Source organism: Chelonia mydas, chromosome 2 (genome assembly GCF_015237465.2).
Source record: "Chelonia mydas isolate rCheMyd1 chromosome 2, rCheMyd1.pri.v2, whole genome shotgun sequence".
Taxonomy (NCBI): Eukaryota; Metazoa; Chordata; order Testudines; family Cheloniidae; genus Chelonia; species Chelonia mydas.
In genome coordinates, this window is record NC_057850.1 from 211,131,007 (window position 1) to 211,146,399 (window position 15,393).

At 38.6% G+C, this 15,393-nt stretch overlaps 1 long non-coding RNA gene across 7 annotated transcripts in view; it reads left to right on the forward strand.

Annotated features, from left to right (window-relative positions):
* The window catches only part of LOC119565404, a 55,920-nt gene that overhangs the window by 17,467 nt on the left and 23,060 nt on the right, over positions 1 to 15,393 (forward strand). For 4 of the 7 annotated variants that reach the window (XR_006289024.1, XR_006289023.1, XR_006289022.1 and 1 more), the window contains 3 exons: positions 1,468 to 1,620; positions 3,901 to 7,621; positions 8,648 to 15,017. This is a non-coding gene — a long non-coding RNA (uncharacterized LOC119565404). Of the gene's footprint in view, positions 1 to 1,467; positions 1,621 to 3,900; positions 7,622 to 8,647; positions 15,018 to 15,393 lie in introns of those variants that run through there. The other 3 variants (XR_006289026.1, XR_006289025.1, XR_005224035.2) reach the window with 2 other exon arrangements.

Consider the following 15,393-nt stretch of genomic DNA (forward strand, 5'->3'; position numbering starts at 1 on the left):
AGGATTAATCATTGTTAGATACTTTGAAAGGGTATTAAAATAAAGCCATATTTGTTACTTCTTATGGAATAAGATATTGCACTGCATTAAATATGTAAATAGAGCAAAAACAATTTGGTTGTTATGCTTAGCTATAAACAGAGATGACAGAATCAAGGTAATTTGGGAAATTATTTAATCAGTGAGAAACAAACTGCATGCAAATAAAAATGAAATGTTACACTGTAGAAATCAATTTTAAGGAGAAATAATATAGTTGATATATAAGCTGCGCTGTTTTTTTAAGTGATTTCTGTGGAGCTAAAGCAATCTTTTTGTGGCTATCCATCTGTATCAATTAGAACATAGGTGTGCATACCTATAGTTAAGGTTGTGTAGGCACTTCTGGTATAAATCCTTTTTGTTTATAACCCATTTGTAAAGATTTGTTTCACAATGAAATGTGACAGAAAAGATCGCAGTCCAGAAGCAATATTGTTAATCAGACTTTTTATTAAAAAATAGAAGAAGAAGTTTGGCTGCTTTAAAGTTAGGTGACTATTTAAAAATAAATACATGAATAATATAAAGAGGTTTACCTCTTGAAATGTTTTGTGCTTGTATAATCCAAAGCTGTTATTAAACATGGTTATACTGGAAAATAAAGACAGAGAAGATTACTGAAATACAGACATGGGGCCCAATCATACATGTGTAATTTTAATCACATGAGCAGGCCCACTGAAGCTGACACAAATAACTTTATACTCACCTGAATTAAGTTACTTGTATGTGTGAGTCTGTGGCTATTACTATGGAAATTCAAAAACTGTTTTCACCAAAAAATTGATGGCAGTTATTTGCATATGGAAAGTAGATTTACTGACACAAAGAAATGTATGGGAGAAATAATTACATATTAAAAAGTGGCTATATGGATTTACTCAGTGAACTATAACAACCGCAGAGCACTGGGTAAAAGTGACCTGTCCCATAGATTCTATGACTCCAAATCCTGCAGTTCACTCTGTGCAGGCTCACTGTTGTGCTTATGCAGAACCCCATTCAGTGAGTCTCTGTGCAGGTGCAGCAAATTGCATGCTTGGGGATATAGACAATAAACACCAAAAAGTCTAATAGACTTCACTACTGAGTTGTGAATCTTTTCTACTATTCAACTACATTTGTTTTCCTGTCCAGCTCTCTGCCTTGGTTCTTAAACAATCATCATTAGTGAGATAACTGAGCATCTCCCAAACTTATAAACACTTACAACCACCACACACAATGTTTTTCTGACTCCTTCTTGCCTACAGTCAGCAGGGACTGGATTTTCTTTAACATTTGTTTGTTGTGTGTATTTTGCTTATGAATATTTTAAAATCTTCTGCCAATGCAGTATTTTTGTGGGAAGGCTGGACCAAAGAAGTAGGATTTGCATTTTGCTCTGAAGATGGTGTGGTTTGTAATTGTCCTGATCTCTTCCAGGAATGAGTTCCAGATTCATGGGCTGGTCACCAAGAAAGCTCTCTCTCCTCTGCACACACGCAAATTTCATCCTTGAGGCTGACAGTCCCACTGTTTCAGTGGGACATAGTGATTTTGGGAGGTCATGTTCATGCAGATGAGTCAATCCTGCAGGTAAGTTGGGCCAGTGTAAGGCTTTGAAGAGAATCAAAACCTTGAATTACATGTGAAGTTCAGCATGAAGCCAGAGAAGAGAGCAGAGCACTGGGAACAAACTGGTACTCTTAATTGTAATGGCTCTCCTCTCTGTTTGGTGTTTACATATTTCAAATGCATACATACAAGAGTCATTTTTCTGTCTAGAATTTATCCAAGTTAGGTACAAATTTAGTTTACCCATAAATGAGTTCTTTCTGCCTTTTGTTCTTTTCTATGTTCCCTTCCATGTATGGAGCTTCCGTGAACCCAGAAGCTTTTATGTATTTAGGTATTTTATAGATTTCCTATGTGTTCTCACCAGTACTATACAGAAAGATACTAGAGACACATATGCACCTGCTCAACCTCCTCCCCAATTGTTGTCATCATGTAGTCCAGAGATTGCTACTGGCTTTTGATTTACTCTCAGCTGCAGGAAAGTATGTGGCATCACATGCCATGGCTCAAACCATGAAGAGAGATGTCTAACCACCTCCCTTCAGAGTGAACTATTGTGTCAGAATAACAGAATCATAGAAATGTTGGGCTGAAAGGACCTCAAGAGGTCATCTAGTCCAATCTTCTGTGATGAGGCAGGACCAAATACATCTAAACAATCGCTGACAGCTGTTGTCTAACCTGTTCTTAAAAACCTCCAAAGATGGGGATTCCACAATCTCCTGCAGAAGCCTATTCCAGTGCTCAACTATCCCTAGCGTTAGAAAGTTTTTCCTAATATCTAACCTAAATCTTCCTTGCTGCAGATTAAGCCCATTACTTCTTGTCCTGTCTTCAGTGGACATGGAGAAAAGTTGATCCCCATCCTCTTTATAACTACCCTTAACTTATTTTAAGAGTGTTATCAGGTCCCCCACTTAGTCTTCTTTTTTTCAAGACTAAACATGCCCAGTATTTTTAACCTTTCCTCATAGGTCATGTTTTCTAAGCCTTTAATAATTTTTGTTGCTCTCCTCTGGACTCTCTCCAATTTTTCCACATATTTCTGAAAGTGTGGCGGCCAGAACTGGATACAGTATCCAGTGGAGGCCTCACCAGTGCTGAGTAGAGTGGGACAATTATGGCCTGTGTCTTACATATGACAGTCCTGTTAATACACCCCAGAATCATATTAGCCTTTTTCTCAATGGCATACCACTATTGACTCATATTCATTTAGTGATCCATGGGACCCCAGATCTTTTTCAGCAGTGCTACTACGAGACAGTTATTCTCCATTTTGTAGTTGTGCATTTGATTTTTTTCTTCCTAAGCATAGACCTTGTCTCTTGTCTTCATTTAATTTCATCTTGTAGATTTCAGACCAATTCGTCAAGATCACTTTGAATTCTAATCCTGTCTTCCAAAGTGCTTGCAACCCCTCCCTGCTTGGTGTTCTGTACCAAATTTATAAACATACTTTCCACTCCATTATTCAAGTCATTAATGAAAATATTGAATAATACCAGACCCAGGAAAGACCATTGCAGGACCCCACTAGATGTGTCCCCCTAATTTGACAGTGAACCATTGATAATCACTCTTGGGTCTCTCAATCAGTTGTACACCCACCTTATAGTAATTTAATCTAGACCAGTGGTTCTCAAACATGTATCACTGGCGTACACAGAGGTCTTCCAGGGTGTACAAATTATCTAGGTATTTGCCTAGTTTTACAACAGGCTACATAAAAAGCACTAGCCAAGTCAGTAAAAAATAAAATTTCATACAATGACTTGTTTATACTTCTCTATATACTATAGACTGAAATGCAAATATAATATTTATATTCCAATTGATTTATTTTATAATTACAGGATAAAAATGAGAAAGTAAGCAATTTTTCAGTAATAGTGTGCTGCGAGATACTTTTGTATTTTTATATCTGATTTTGTAACCAAGTAATTTTTAAGTGGGGTGAAACTTGGGGTACACAAGACAAATCAGACTCCTGAAAGGGGTACTCCTGGAAAGGTTGAGAGCCACTGATGTAGACCCCTTTTCCCTAGTTTGCTTATGAGAATGACATGTGGGACTGTATCAAAAGCCTTTTAAATATTCAGATATAGCACATCTGCACTAGGCCAATATCCCTGTCAAAGAAGAAAATGAACTCATAAAGAGCATGTTAGGTAAATTTGGGTGTTGGAGGAAAGATCAGAGAGAGGACTACGAGCAACACATTCCCTCTCTCAGATGCTTTCTCCTGCTCCTCATTCTCCCATTCTTCTCTCTTTCTGTTCCTTCCTACTATCTCAGCTACTTGGGCTTGGCCCAGGTTCTTCCTGAAGCAGCCGAAATAGAGGCGCTGATGTCATTCTCACCTGGATTGCCATACATGTACCTCCTGTGTTGAGGGTTCACAGCAGCCGTCCTACACCTCACCTATGGAGGTCCACAGAAGATAGACTACAAACCTCAGTGAATTGGAGAGCTCACACAATGTACATTCACAGATGGAGGAAAAAAGAACCCTTTCTCTCCTTGGCAAGATGAGGGTCCCCCAGGAGTTAAGCACAACTGAAGTGTATAGTGCACAGACACAGAGGAAAAGGAGGCTGTGGGAAGGCAGAGAAAAAGGTGGAGCAGCATTTTCCAGAAATTTAAGTCATCTGTATCTCTAGATGGCTTTTCCTCTGGTTAGATTCTCAGTTTTATGGATCATTATGTTGGCTTCTACATACCTATGACTCACTTACATGATCCCTATTTGGATGTATGTGTCACACAGGAAAGTTCAAATCTCCCTTGATTTCAGAATCCTTGATTTCTGGCTCCTTGATAACTAGCCCTGGAACTGTCTGTCTTGTTCTCTCCACCCCCATAGTGGAGGTTTTTTCACCTTGTTGAAGTTTCTCTTTTGTTTTCTATATACAGTATTGAGTGCTTCTTCCTCAAAGTATTTTCAGAGTGCCTTTTTCATTATCAAACCTTACTGGTTTTATAAATAGATTGCCAATTAGTACTACACTCCTTCCAGTTCTTCCCCTTCTATGTCCAGTATAGACTTTATCATTAATGTGAACTTTCGAGTTGTGAGAATCACCTCAACAGTTTCAGTTCCTGCCTCATTTCTGCTGGCCTCTCAGAGTTCAAGATGTGCATATCATCTGGAACTCAGTTTATACTACAATAATATACACTTAAGCAGCAGACTGTAATAGCTATAAAGGATTTGTTGCAGTTTATTGAATAAACAACACAAATATCACCCCCAGTATTTACTGAGTCTTAAATATGTATTTATATGAGCACAAATACTGCAAAGAATGTTTCTGTGGGAATTATTTCTCAGGGCTGACAGGAGATCAAACAGGAAAATACTGAGAAAGGAAGAGAAAATCCTTAAGTTATTTTTTTAGAGAAAAAAAAACTTTAATTTTTTTTTTAAATTCTGAAGGGTCATTGTAGTATTATTAGTTGAATTGTTCAATTTACTCATGCCTAGTCATTAATGTTTAACTGTTCCACCTAAATTTCCAAAGATTTACACACAATAGAGTCTCAATAAGCCTATAAAAGTCAATGGGTGTTGTGTTTCTAAATCCCATGCAGCTATTTGAAAGTTTAGGGGCTAAAATTGAGGATTGTTGGTATTGTTAATGGATGATCATGGTGGGATAGATTAGAATGTATAGACCCATCAAAAATCTCCACAGATTTATATGGGAACTAAGAAGCAATGAAATCAGTCAGGATTGCAAGATAAGGAAGCATGTGTGTTTCTATGCATGTACACAGGCATACTACATATGTGGAGGTTATATCCATGTGATAAATTGCACAGCCATACAATAAATTGCAGAGCCATGTGAAAATAAATTTATTATGCACCACTGAGTGCCTCATATGCCAATTAATGCATCTCCCCAGGACATATTCTACCATTTCAACTAGCTTCGCCCAGCCAGCAATTCAAAACAAAACAAAACAAAAACTAAAAGCCCTAATAGAGGGCTTTTTCCTTCTCCCCCAAATGTCGAATTCCTCCCAAAGGATTTTCCTGTTAAAAGACTGGATCAGCCAGATTTAGACCATGTTAATATAGTTGCAAAAAGCCAGGCAAGAAGAGGAAGGGCTGGGAGAGGGTTGTAGACAGAAGCTCTACAGTAAGGTGGAAAGACATAGATAGAGCTATTTTACGGATAACAGCATTTCCTTTTTTCTAATAAAGTTCCTTGTTCAGTGTTAGTAATGATCTGTGATTCTCTAGCACTTTTACGTGGCACCCCTTTCTTCACTTTCCCCTTATTGCCCACTTAGTCTAGAAGCCCATTCTCCTCAAAAAGAATCTCTTCTTGCTCACTCTTCCCATTGCTGTGTCTGGTCTTGTATCCATTTGTCTTGTCTCTCTTAGGTTCTGATCCTACAATTGGATCTGTAGGAGAGTACCACAGATTATCACTAAAGTCAGTGGGGCTCCTCCACATAGGTACAAGGGTTTGTGCACATGGATTATATTTGCAGGACATGACTAATCTTGCAAGTGACTCTGCATGGGGGCAAGTGTCTGCTCATGAAGAATCATTTGCAGGACTGGGGCCCGAGCTGGTAAGTGCTGTCTTTGGTGAAATTTTGGGGTAGTGAATTAAAACAAGCAGTTGCCTGAAAACGTAGATATTTTATTGTACATGGTGATTATTGGTTTATGTACTGTAAATTATTAATCAATAGATTTTAAATAAAAAACATTCACTGAGGGCGAGAACCAACATAAATTTACAAACCAATAAGTAAGTCAATGAATGGACATAATAAAAAGGCAAGTGTATTGCATTACTACATAGCCTTTGTTAATTTATTTTGACAATCATAGTTCAGGTTTAATTGTATATTATAACACTTCCTATAGGAGTAAATATTGCATAGTATGTTTTTGTAAAAATATTGATGCCTTAGTAATGTTAAACATTTTCTGTGAGGCGAAGACAGACTGTGTGAGGTTTATGAGGTGTGTGTATTAGTGAGGTTCTGTTGCTATATTGAATTGACTTTCCTAAGGAAACCTCGGTGTTTCACAAGGAAGTGATCTTCCCTGCTGAGGCTTTCCAACAATTTGTACATGTCACTCTTTCAGGTTTCAGTATTGATTGTGGCTTCCCATTGCTCATCCTACAGACACCATCCTGGACAACAGAGGCCTGAATTTGAGCTTCATTACATGAGGGAAAATCAGGATTAATACCAATTAAATCGGAGCTGTTACACCAGTGTTGAAGCAGAATCAAGCTCAAAGTAGCTTCACTGGCTTCTGATTGCTTGTTATTATTGAATACTCCATATCATTTTAAAGTGGTACAAAGATAATTATTTTGTAAATACTCCCTGCTGCCTTGATGTGCCAAGCAGTTTGGATGCATCCCAGGATCTAGCTCCCTAAGCATTAAGATTCTAGCCATGCCTTTCAATTAGCCAATGTGAGATACAATGTGAAAGAATGGCCTAGAGTGAGGGAAACAAAAAAAATCTATTCATACTGGAAACTTAAAGTACTGAGCAATTCATATCTGTAGTGTAAATAACTCTCTCTATATTCTTAGTTTCATGATTCTTTATTTCTGATATAAATCATTTTCAACTACAAAAGTGAGGGCATGATAAGTTAGAGTAGGATGTAGGGAATTTTGGGACTAAAATGAGGGATAACCCTCCAAACAGGGGCCATTTGAGAGGTATACTTTTAATGGCACAATTTTGCACAGCCTGGTTCTTACACTAAGATTTTTGGGAACATGGTAACAAAGGAATATAAGGCAGGGCAGTAACCTAACCTCGAGGCTTCAAAACGTGAACTACAATCTGTTGAGAGCGTTGTTTTTTTCAGATTTAAAATGTGATTTTTTTACTTCTGCAGAAGTAAAGGAACTTTGCTTTTAAAAGTAGCTCCATTGATACTTATGATTAAACACATAAGGGCAAACCACAAAATATATTATTGGATACACTAATGTCTTAAAAGGATGCATCCATCTTAAACAAGGTTAGTAAGATCTTTCTCAAAACATTCTTTTTGAGTTTGGTATATGTTCTGCAATATGATTTATGAAATAAGGACTCCGTCATCCTTTTTCCTCCCCTTATTGCTAAAAGGAAATCTTTGTAATAGCAGTTTTCTTCTGAAATTAAGATTTATTGAAGAGATAATCAGGAAGATTGCACTTGCAATGTCTACTGGATAAATGATCTAAGCAATTCATTTTTCATTTTAAGTGAAACAATTCTTTCTGTTGATAAGAAAGTATTTTTGTTTTAAAATACATTGCATGAAGACCTTATTTTATTAACTTTAGGATGGGAGGAATAAGGTGATTACCTAGATTTATAAAACACCAGCATTAATAAGGATTCACTGATTTTTCTTACTTTGCTTCTAGAACTGTAAGGCAAAAAACTTTGCTCTGTTCAGTTCTCTTTTTTTGTTTTGTTTATTCATCTTTCATCCTCATGAAAAAGTTTTAAGAAAAATATATGCTGTATTGTTGTGTACTTGTCTACACAATATTGTACCCATTGTATTAGATACTAAGCCTAGATGTGCAGCAGCAGCCCTGAAAATGTTGGGGAAGTAAATCCTCTCTGTGCAATAAAGGGTAGCACATTTACACACATCTAATCATTTTTCTTCTTATTGGCTAATATACTGGTGTTTTACTTGGATGTTCTGCACTGTATGGCTTGCGCATAATATTTTGCCTATGAATATTTAAAATGTGTCAGCTAATAGCCTATAGGAGGTCTTGATATCTACAGTTCTCATTACTGAGCAAGAAGGAATTATTGATGCCTTAGCCTTCCTTGGAATGGCGGCAAAGTAAGGGTGGTGCTCTTCCATTTATATGCTCCCCAGAGGCTGATCCCAGCCTGCTCTTTATTTTACTTGTCAGAGTCCATGAGATAAGTTGTATGATGAGAAAGGCAGAAATTGCTATTTGGCTGGGTCTTTCGCAATTGGACTGCTCTAGCTCCTTTCCCTCAGTGAGATCCTTTCATTTTTGTCTATGAACAGGTCCTTGGAGAGTATATTAAAGGCTTGTCTTCACTACTGAAGCAAGTTGACCTAAGTTACGCTACTCCAGCTATGTGAATAACGTAGCTGGATTCGACATAGCATATAATGGTGTCTTCACTGCTCAGCGTCAATGAGAGATGCTCTCCGGTTGTCTTCCTGTACACTTCTTGGAGAGCTGGAGTACTGAGGTCGACTGGAGAGCGCTCTGCCTCGACCCCTGCTGCATCGATTGCAGCAACGTCGATCTCCGTGTAGTGAAGACAAGCCCTCGGAGTGGTGATAGTAAGAACCACTGCAGCAGAGGAAGCCCAATCACAAGGTTGAGATTGGAGACACTGGGCTTGCTTCTCCTCGGCAGAGTAGTGCAGATTTCACCTTTTCCACAAGTAACGGCTGCTGCACCCTCTAGGGGTTTCATGGCAAGGGAGGGCAAGGAGTGTTTGCTGTGCTGCCCTATCTCACAGGCTCTGTCAGGGAAGGGCTTCTATGAATCCCTGCTGGCAGAGGCTACCCAGGAGAGAGACGAAAACAGTGCATGGCTGTGCCAGTGTTACCTGGCCATGACACCTTCATCATCCACTTCTGAGTTACTCTGACCACATTTGGGCTCTCTGACAGAGTGGGAGTTTCAGAAATCTTGCCCAGCTTCAGCCTTCTGCAGGTGGGCTTTGTACTTCTGGAGACTTTCTGTGCTGGCTCCAGTGAATCAAGGTCAGATGGTATCTTTTACAGAGACCTCAGGGTCAAATTGTATGTATATAAGTGGCTCCCAGAATTTGCACTTAGTGCATGTGGAATTTGACTTTACAATAATGGACTTGTAGATCATGCAATGCAGGAATTCTCCTGCCTTTTACTCTGATCCTTTCCTTGGAAACATATTTCACAACCTTGTGTCCCTGAGTCACCCTAAATCTTTGTACATAATTTCATCTCAAGTCCTCCTTGAAGTTCCTTCTTAAAATACACACCTTCCAAAAGGCTTATAGATACCCTCCTTCCCTTCATTCAAGTGTTAACAAAATCCATGTTAGTAAATAAATAAATAAAATAATCACACAACTAGCAAGATGAGCTCAAGTACCACTCAGTTGCTGTGTTTTTGTTATATCCCTTCTCCCATCCTTCATCGGTGCATTATCTATTTAGAGTGTAAGCTCCTTGGGCCAACAGCCTTTTCTCTGCATTTGTTTGTAGAATGACTAGCACATATTGGTTGCATCATTGTTATTTATTATTTGTTAAACACCAACAGCAAGCTTGCACCGTGCAAAACACAAAGGAAGACACAGGCCCTGCTCCAGATAATCTAAATAATCATGAATATGCATTTGCTTCTCTGGAGAAGAGAGAACAAAAACTCTTCTGGCTACGGTCTTTGTTCCAGGTTGAGAAAGGATAAAAGCAATGGGCCAGATCCTCATCTGGAAATTTCAATAGAGTAATGCTGATCTACACTAGTTAAGGATCTGGCCCATTGTATTGGAGCAGGAGGTAAGAACTATCCCATCTGTACTGCTTGGACTTCAGCCAGTTTCATTTACTAAATTTTGGGGTGTGGTTAGGGAACTGGAACCAATCAGCTATGATGTAGATTCGTGTCCTTTGTGACTGACTAAAGCTAGTGGAGAGACATGGGGCATATCATGGATGAGGCATGGGGCATATCATGGATAATAATGCTCTGCAAGAGGACAAGCTGCCAACGACACTTAAACAAGCATCAGTTAGTCCCTTCCAGAGAAACCACCCTTAGATGTTAACAGCCTCCCCAGTCACCCACTTGGACCCCAATTTTTTGGGAAGGATGAATAGGTGGTAATGGGTCATCTCCAGCTAGATTTAGATTCCACACATTTGTTTTACCTTGAGCAGTGCAAGTTCAGAACTGTGTATAGGACTGAGACTATACAGATATTTTTGGCTGATAATTTCATAGTTGTAATGGATAAGATGTGTCTGTGGTGATTTGATTGGATCTCGCTAAAGCTTTTGATACCATTGACCATGAGGTCTGTACTGACTCACCTGCAAGATCTTGCACAAGCGAATGGACTGGCCCATCAGTGGGTTCATTTGTTACTTTCCAGGTCAGTGCTGAATGATGAATTGCTCTTTCTCTCTGTGGGCCTGCCTATGCCAGATCCTGCAGGATTCTGTCTTATTCCCTCTCCTGTTTAATGTATATATGAAGCCTCTAGTGTATTTTCCAGGAGCCTCTCTGATGATCTGGCAGAAATAGGGAGCTGGATAAAAACAAACTGGCTATGACAGCCAGGATAAGACTAAAGCAATACTTGTCAACAAGGGGAAGTATATAAAAGAATTGACAGAAGTAGTGTCTGCAGCACTGATTGAGGGAACATACTCACTTCTGCCAAAATGGTGTTCTGGCTACGGGTCCTATTAGACCTATTGCTGATTCTGTATTCTCATCAGCAATGACTTATAATATCTGTCATGGTCTGTGGGTGGTCAGGAGATTGTGTCTATTCCTCTCTGTGATGACCTCACAATGGTCATCCATACCGTTGTTACTGCAATAATCTCTACTTAGGGAAAACCTTGAAGTCCACCCAGAAGGTCCATCTGGGGTAGAACACCTGAGTGATGTCAGCTACCTTGAGTCCTTAAAGCCTGTGCTCAAATCTCTGTGTTAGATTTCTATTTATTCCAGATGGAATTGAAACTCTTGCTTGTGATCTTCAAAGTCCTGGTGGGGTGAGATCTAATTATTTGGAATACTGTCTGTCACCTGAAGCCCCATCATAAAAGTTCAGAAAAAATGGGAGACTCTTGATATTAATTCCTGAAGTAAGTTTGAAGTACTCCTTGTCTGGCAGCAAGATTTCCTTAGTTGAGAGCTGTCATTGGCTTTGGAATTTGCTTCCCTTGGAAGTCCAACAGAACTTGAGTATAGTGACCTTCAGGGCATAATGCAGGGCACTTATTTTGTTTATCATTTGAATGACTGCTTTTGTTTTTGTCCTTGCCATACCTAATTAGTTTTTAATCTTTGCCTAGCTAGTATAGCAATAGGTGCTACAGAAAAGAGAAAATAAACAAATATGTGCTTTGTTTGATGGACATCAAGGAATATGTGAGGCCTTCCTTCTGCATTGGAGCAGCTCACCCTGCTAAAGACTTTCCTACTTAGTCATAAGTAGTTATAAGCATTGCATGGGGTGCTTATAACTCGGATGAGGGATTATGCAAGCAGTTAATGACACAAGGATGAAGTTTGCAGTTTTCTTGTTCCGTCTTTGAGGCAGCTAGCACCCAATGGCTATCTGATGTAGAGAACAGGGTCAGTACCTCTGAGGAAATGAAGGCCAGAGTCAGCAAGGGCTGTGAGACACAGATGGAGAAGTATCCTCACTTAGCAAAAGAAGTAGATAATTTAGAGAACCAGTTGGTCTACCTGAGTCTACAGTATTTTCCTCTGATTCCTAGTACTAATTGGGCTTGGGTGACAGGGCATGGATCACTTGATGATAACCTGTCTGTTCATTCCCTTTGGGGCAACTGCCATTGGCCACTGTCAGAGGACAGGATACTGGGCTTGATGGATCTTTGGTCTGACCCAGTATGGCCGTTCTTATGTTCTGAACTGGAGTCCTGGCTATGGTAAAAACCCTTGTGCTGTCATCATTATTATTTTTTTAAAACTTTGGCAATAGAGGGAGAGTCTACAGGATACTTATTCTCAGCCCATATACTGTGCCATGGATAAAAATTACATTTTTCCCCCCAGAAATTTTCAGTGAAGCTTGAAAGAGAGAGGAAGGATCAAAAACCCAGAGCTGCAGTGAGAACAAAAGTTTGTAGCTCTTTCCCCTATAGGACTCCAAGTAGTCTACAAGGGACAGAAACTGTTATTTTTTTTTAACAATTTACTGAAAGGGGAGAACTGTATATAGAAAATGAACAACAAGAAAGGAATATCATGAACAAAATCGTCTATTTGCTATTATGGCACAGATTGAACAGCATCATCAGGAGAAGAGGTGGCTAAGAGGGTTTCAAACCACTTTTATGGCCTCAGTTCCAGTCATGGAATGTCCAGCTGCCAGTCTGTGGATTGGCCTAAAGTAGAGCACCTTTCTTTCCCCCCCATCCACACCCCATATATGGGGGACTGGAGTGGGAATGGCATTGGAACTGCTATGGGATCTTTATATCACTAGAAGATCCCCATTGTATCCACATGTGTATGGCTTCTTTGTGCCAGTGAACCAGTGCAGAGCCTCTGTTTCTATGTTACTCCAATCTTTCATAACGTATTACATTGACTTCCTGTTAAATATTTCATTAATCCCAAAATTTCTTATATTCCCCCCTTGATACATGTCTAACTCTAATTAAACTTAATAGCTGTTATGTGCACACATCGTGGGTAGAATAGCCCATTTTTAAAGGGGTTCAAAAATGGAGAGACACATCTTTAACTGAACTGCTCTAAGTTATTCTGTGGATCATCCGAAGCAGCTCTATATACTATTTCGCTGTTTAAGATTAGGAAAATAGTTCTTGGTTGCTAGCTGAAATATGGAAATCAGTCTTGACCAGCATCCAAGTTGCCAAATTAATAAATATTCAAATCTAATCTCAAATAAGAATTCATTTCTCAGTTAAATCTGAATGATAGAGCACCTTTTGCACTTTGGTATTAATGTGTTCGGGAAATACACACATGTATGTAACATTATTTTGTATTGTAAAAACATACTATATTATACCATATTATATCATGCAAAATCATAAGTAGCTACAAGGTATTTAAGCACATGCCTGACTCTAAACACGAGTAGTCCAACTGATTTCAGTGAGACTACTTGTGCTTAAAGTTAGGCACGTGCTTTACTACTTTGATAAATCAGTCAGTGCCAATACCATTTATATTTAGACCTTATTACAGGCCTTTTTATCTATGGTCATTGAATTACCTCTAAAATGAAAACAAAAATATTTTAATATTAGCGTTTTATACACAGCACATTTGATATTTGTCTAAATGATGTGAAGAATAATGTCAGAAACCCTCTATGGCAGGTTCAATAAAAAATATGTTCAGTTGGCACTCTTTGGAAGACAGGGCAAGGCTGATAAAACTTGGTGCAGAAGCTGAATATATTTTTATTGGATGCAGCTCTTAGAGACCATACAGTTGAAAATGGGTATAAATGCGTTTATATATAACTTTTCTAAGTGCTTGCCCTTCAGCCATCCTGCAATAGTATAGATCAGAAGTGTAGTTTTAAAAAGTTAGGATGGGTTGATAATATGAAAGTTCTTAGATGTTTTTAAAAAAATGGTTCACATGCATTTTCAGATGTACTGTTCTCTGAAATGTCTGTTTTCAATGGTTATAATGTGCTCTTTACTTAAGATATTTATTAGTTTTACAAATCTGAAACTAACAAACAAGTCTCTGCTTACTATATTGTGTTGTGGTAGTACCTATGCACATTATTTGTGGTTGTCTTTTTTTTCAATACAAAACAAGTCATGATTAATATAAATGAGCCCAGATTGATTCAGATACAATAAGGGCTGAAGAGTGATGGCTGATGCAAAGAGGGGTTATTAGTATTGTTCTTGCTACGTGATGAATTATACTACATCATGCATTAAAACAATAAATTGTCCTTCAGGGTATCAAAGATATGAGCAAACAACATGATGGCAAATACATGGTCTTTTAACAGATAGAAAAAGTTTGAAATTCAGCAATAATTTGAAGACTATTTTCTGAGTTTCAGAGCATGAAGGAAGGGATGCTGCAGTGTCTCAGGATAGTTTTGGTCACTGAACTTCTTGCCTCTTTAAACTCCCCTGGGCTCCAATCCTGCACACCTTACTCTATCAAAGCCACCACTGTAGTTAAGGAGAGCTTTAACTGAGAAAGAAGTACAGGATTGGGTCCTCTGTTCTTTGGAAGTGGCAGGTTTAGCAATAACCCAGAATGAATGTACTTGATTAGCTTTCATGTACAGGGATGGAGTAGGTCAGAGAAAACTATTCTCTCTCTCTTTCTCTCTTGATATAGATAGATAAAATAGAGGTGCTTACTTTTGTAAATACTCTGGTGGACTATGGCTGCTAAGAAACTTTTGTCTGTCATCATGATCACGGGAGAAACAAGGTGGGTGAGGTAATATGTTTTATTGGACCAACTTCTCTTGGTGAGAGAGACAAGCTTTTGAGCTTACACAGAGCTCTTATAGAATCCCTTTCCGCTGAACTTCTTCCTAGGCAGTTATTTCCCATTTTGTATGTGTGCAACTGATTGTTCCTTCCTAAGTGGAGTACTTTGCATTTGTTCTTACTGAATTTCATCCTATTTACTTCAGACCATTTCTCCAGTTTGTCCAGATAACTTTGAATTTTAATCCTATGCTCCAAAGCACTTGCAACCCCTCCCAGCTTGGTATCATCCACAAACTTTATAAGTGTACTCTGTATGCCATTATCTAAATCACTGATGGAGATATTGAACAAAACTGATCCCTAAGGGACCTCACTTTATATGCCCTTCCAGCTTGACTGTGAACCACTGATAACTACTCTTTCCAACCAGTTATGTACCCACGTTATAACAGTTCCATCTAGGTTGTATTTCCCTATTTGCTTTTTGAGAAGGTCACGCAAGACAGTATCAAAAGTCTTACTAAAATCAAGATATATCACATCTACCATGTCCACCCATCTACAAGGCTTGTTACCCACTCAAATAAAGATAT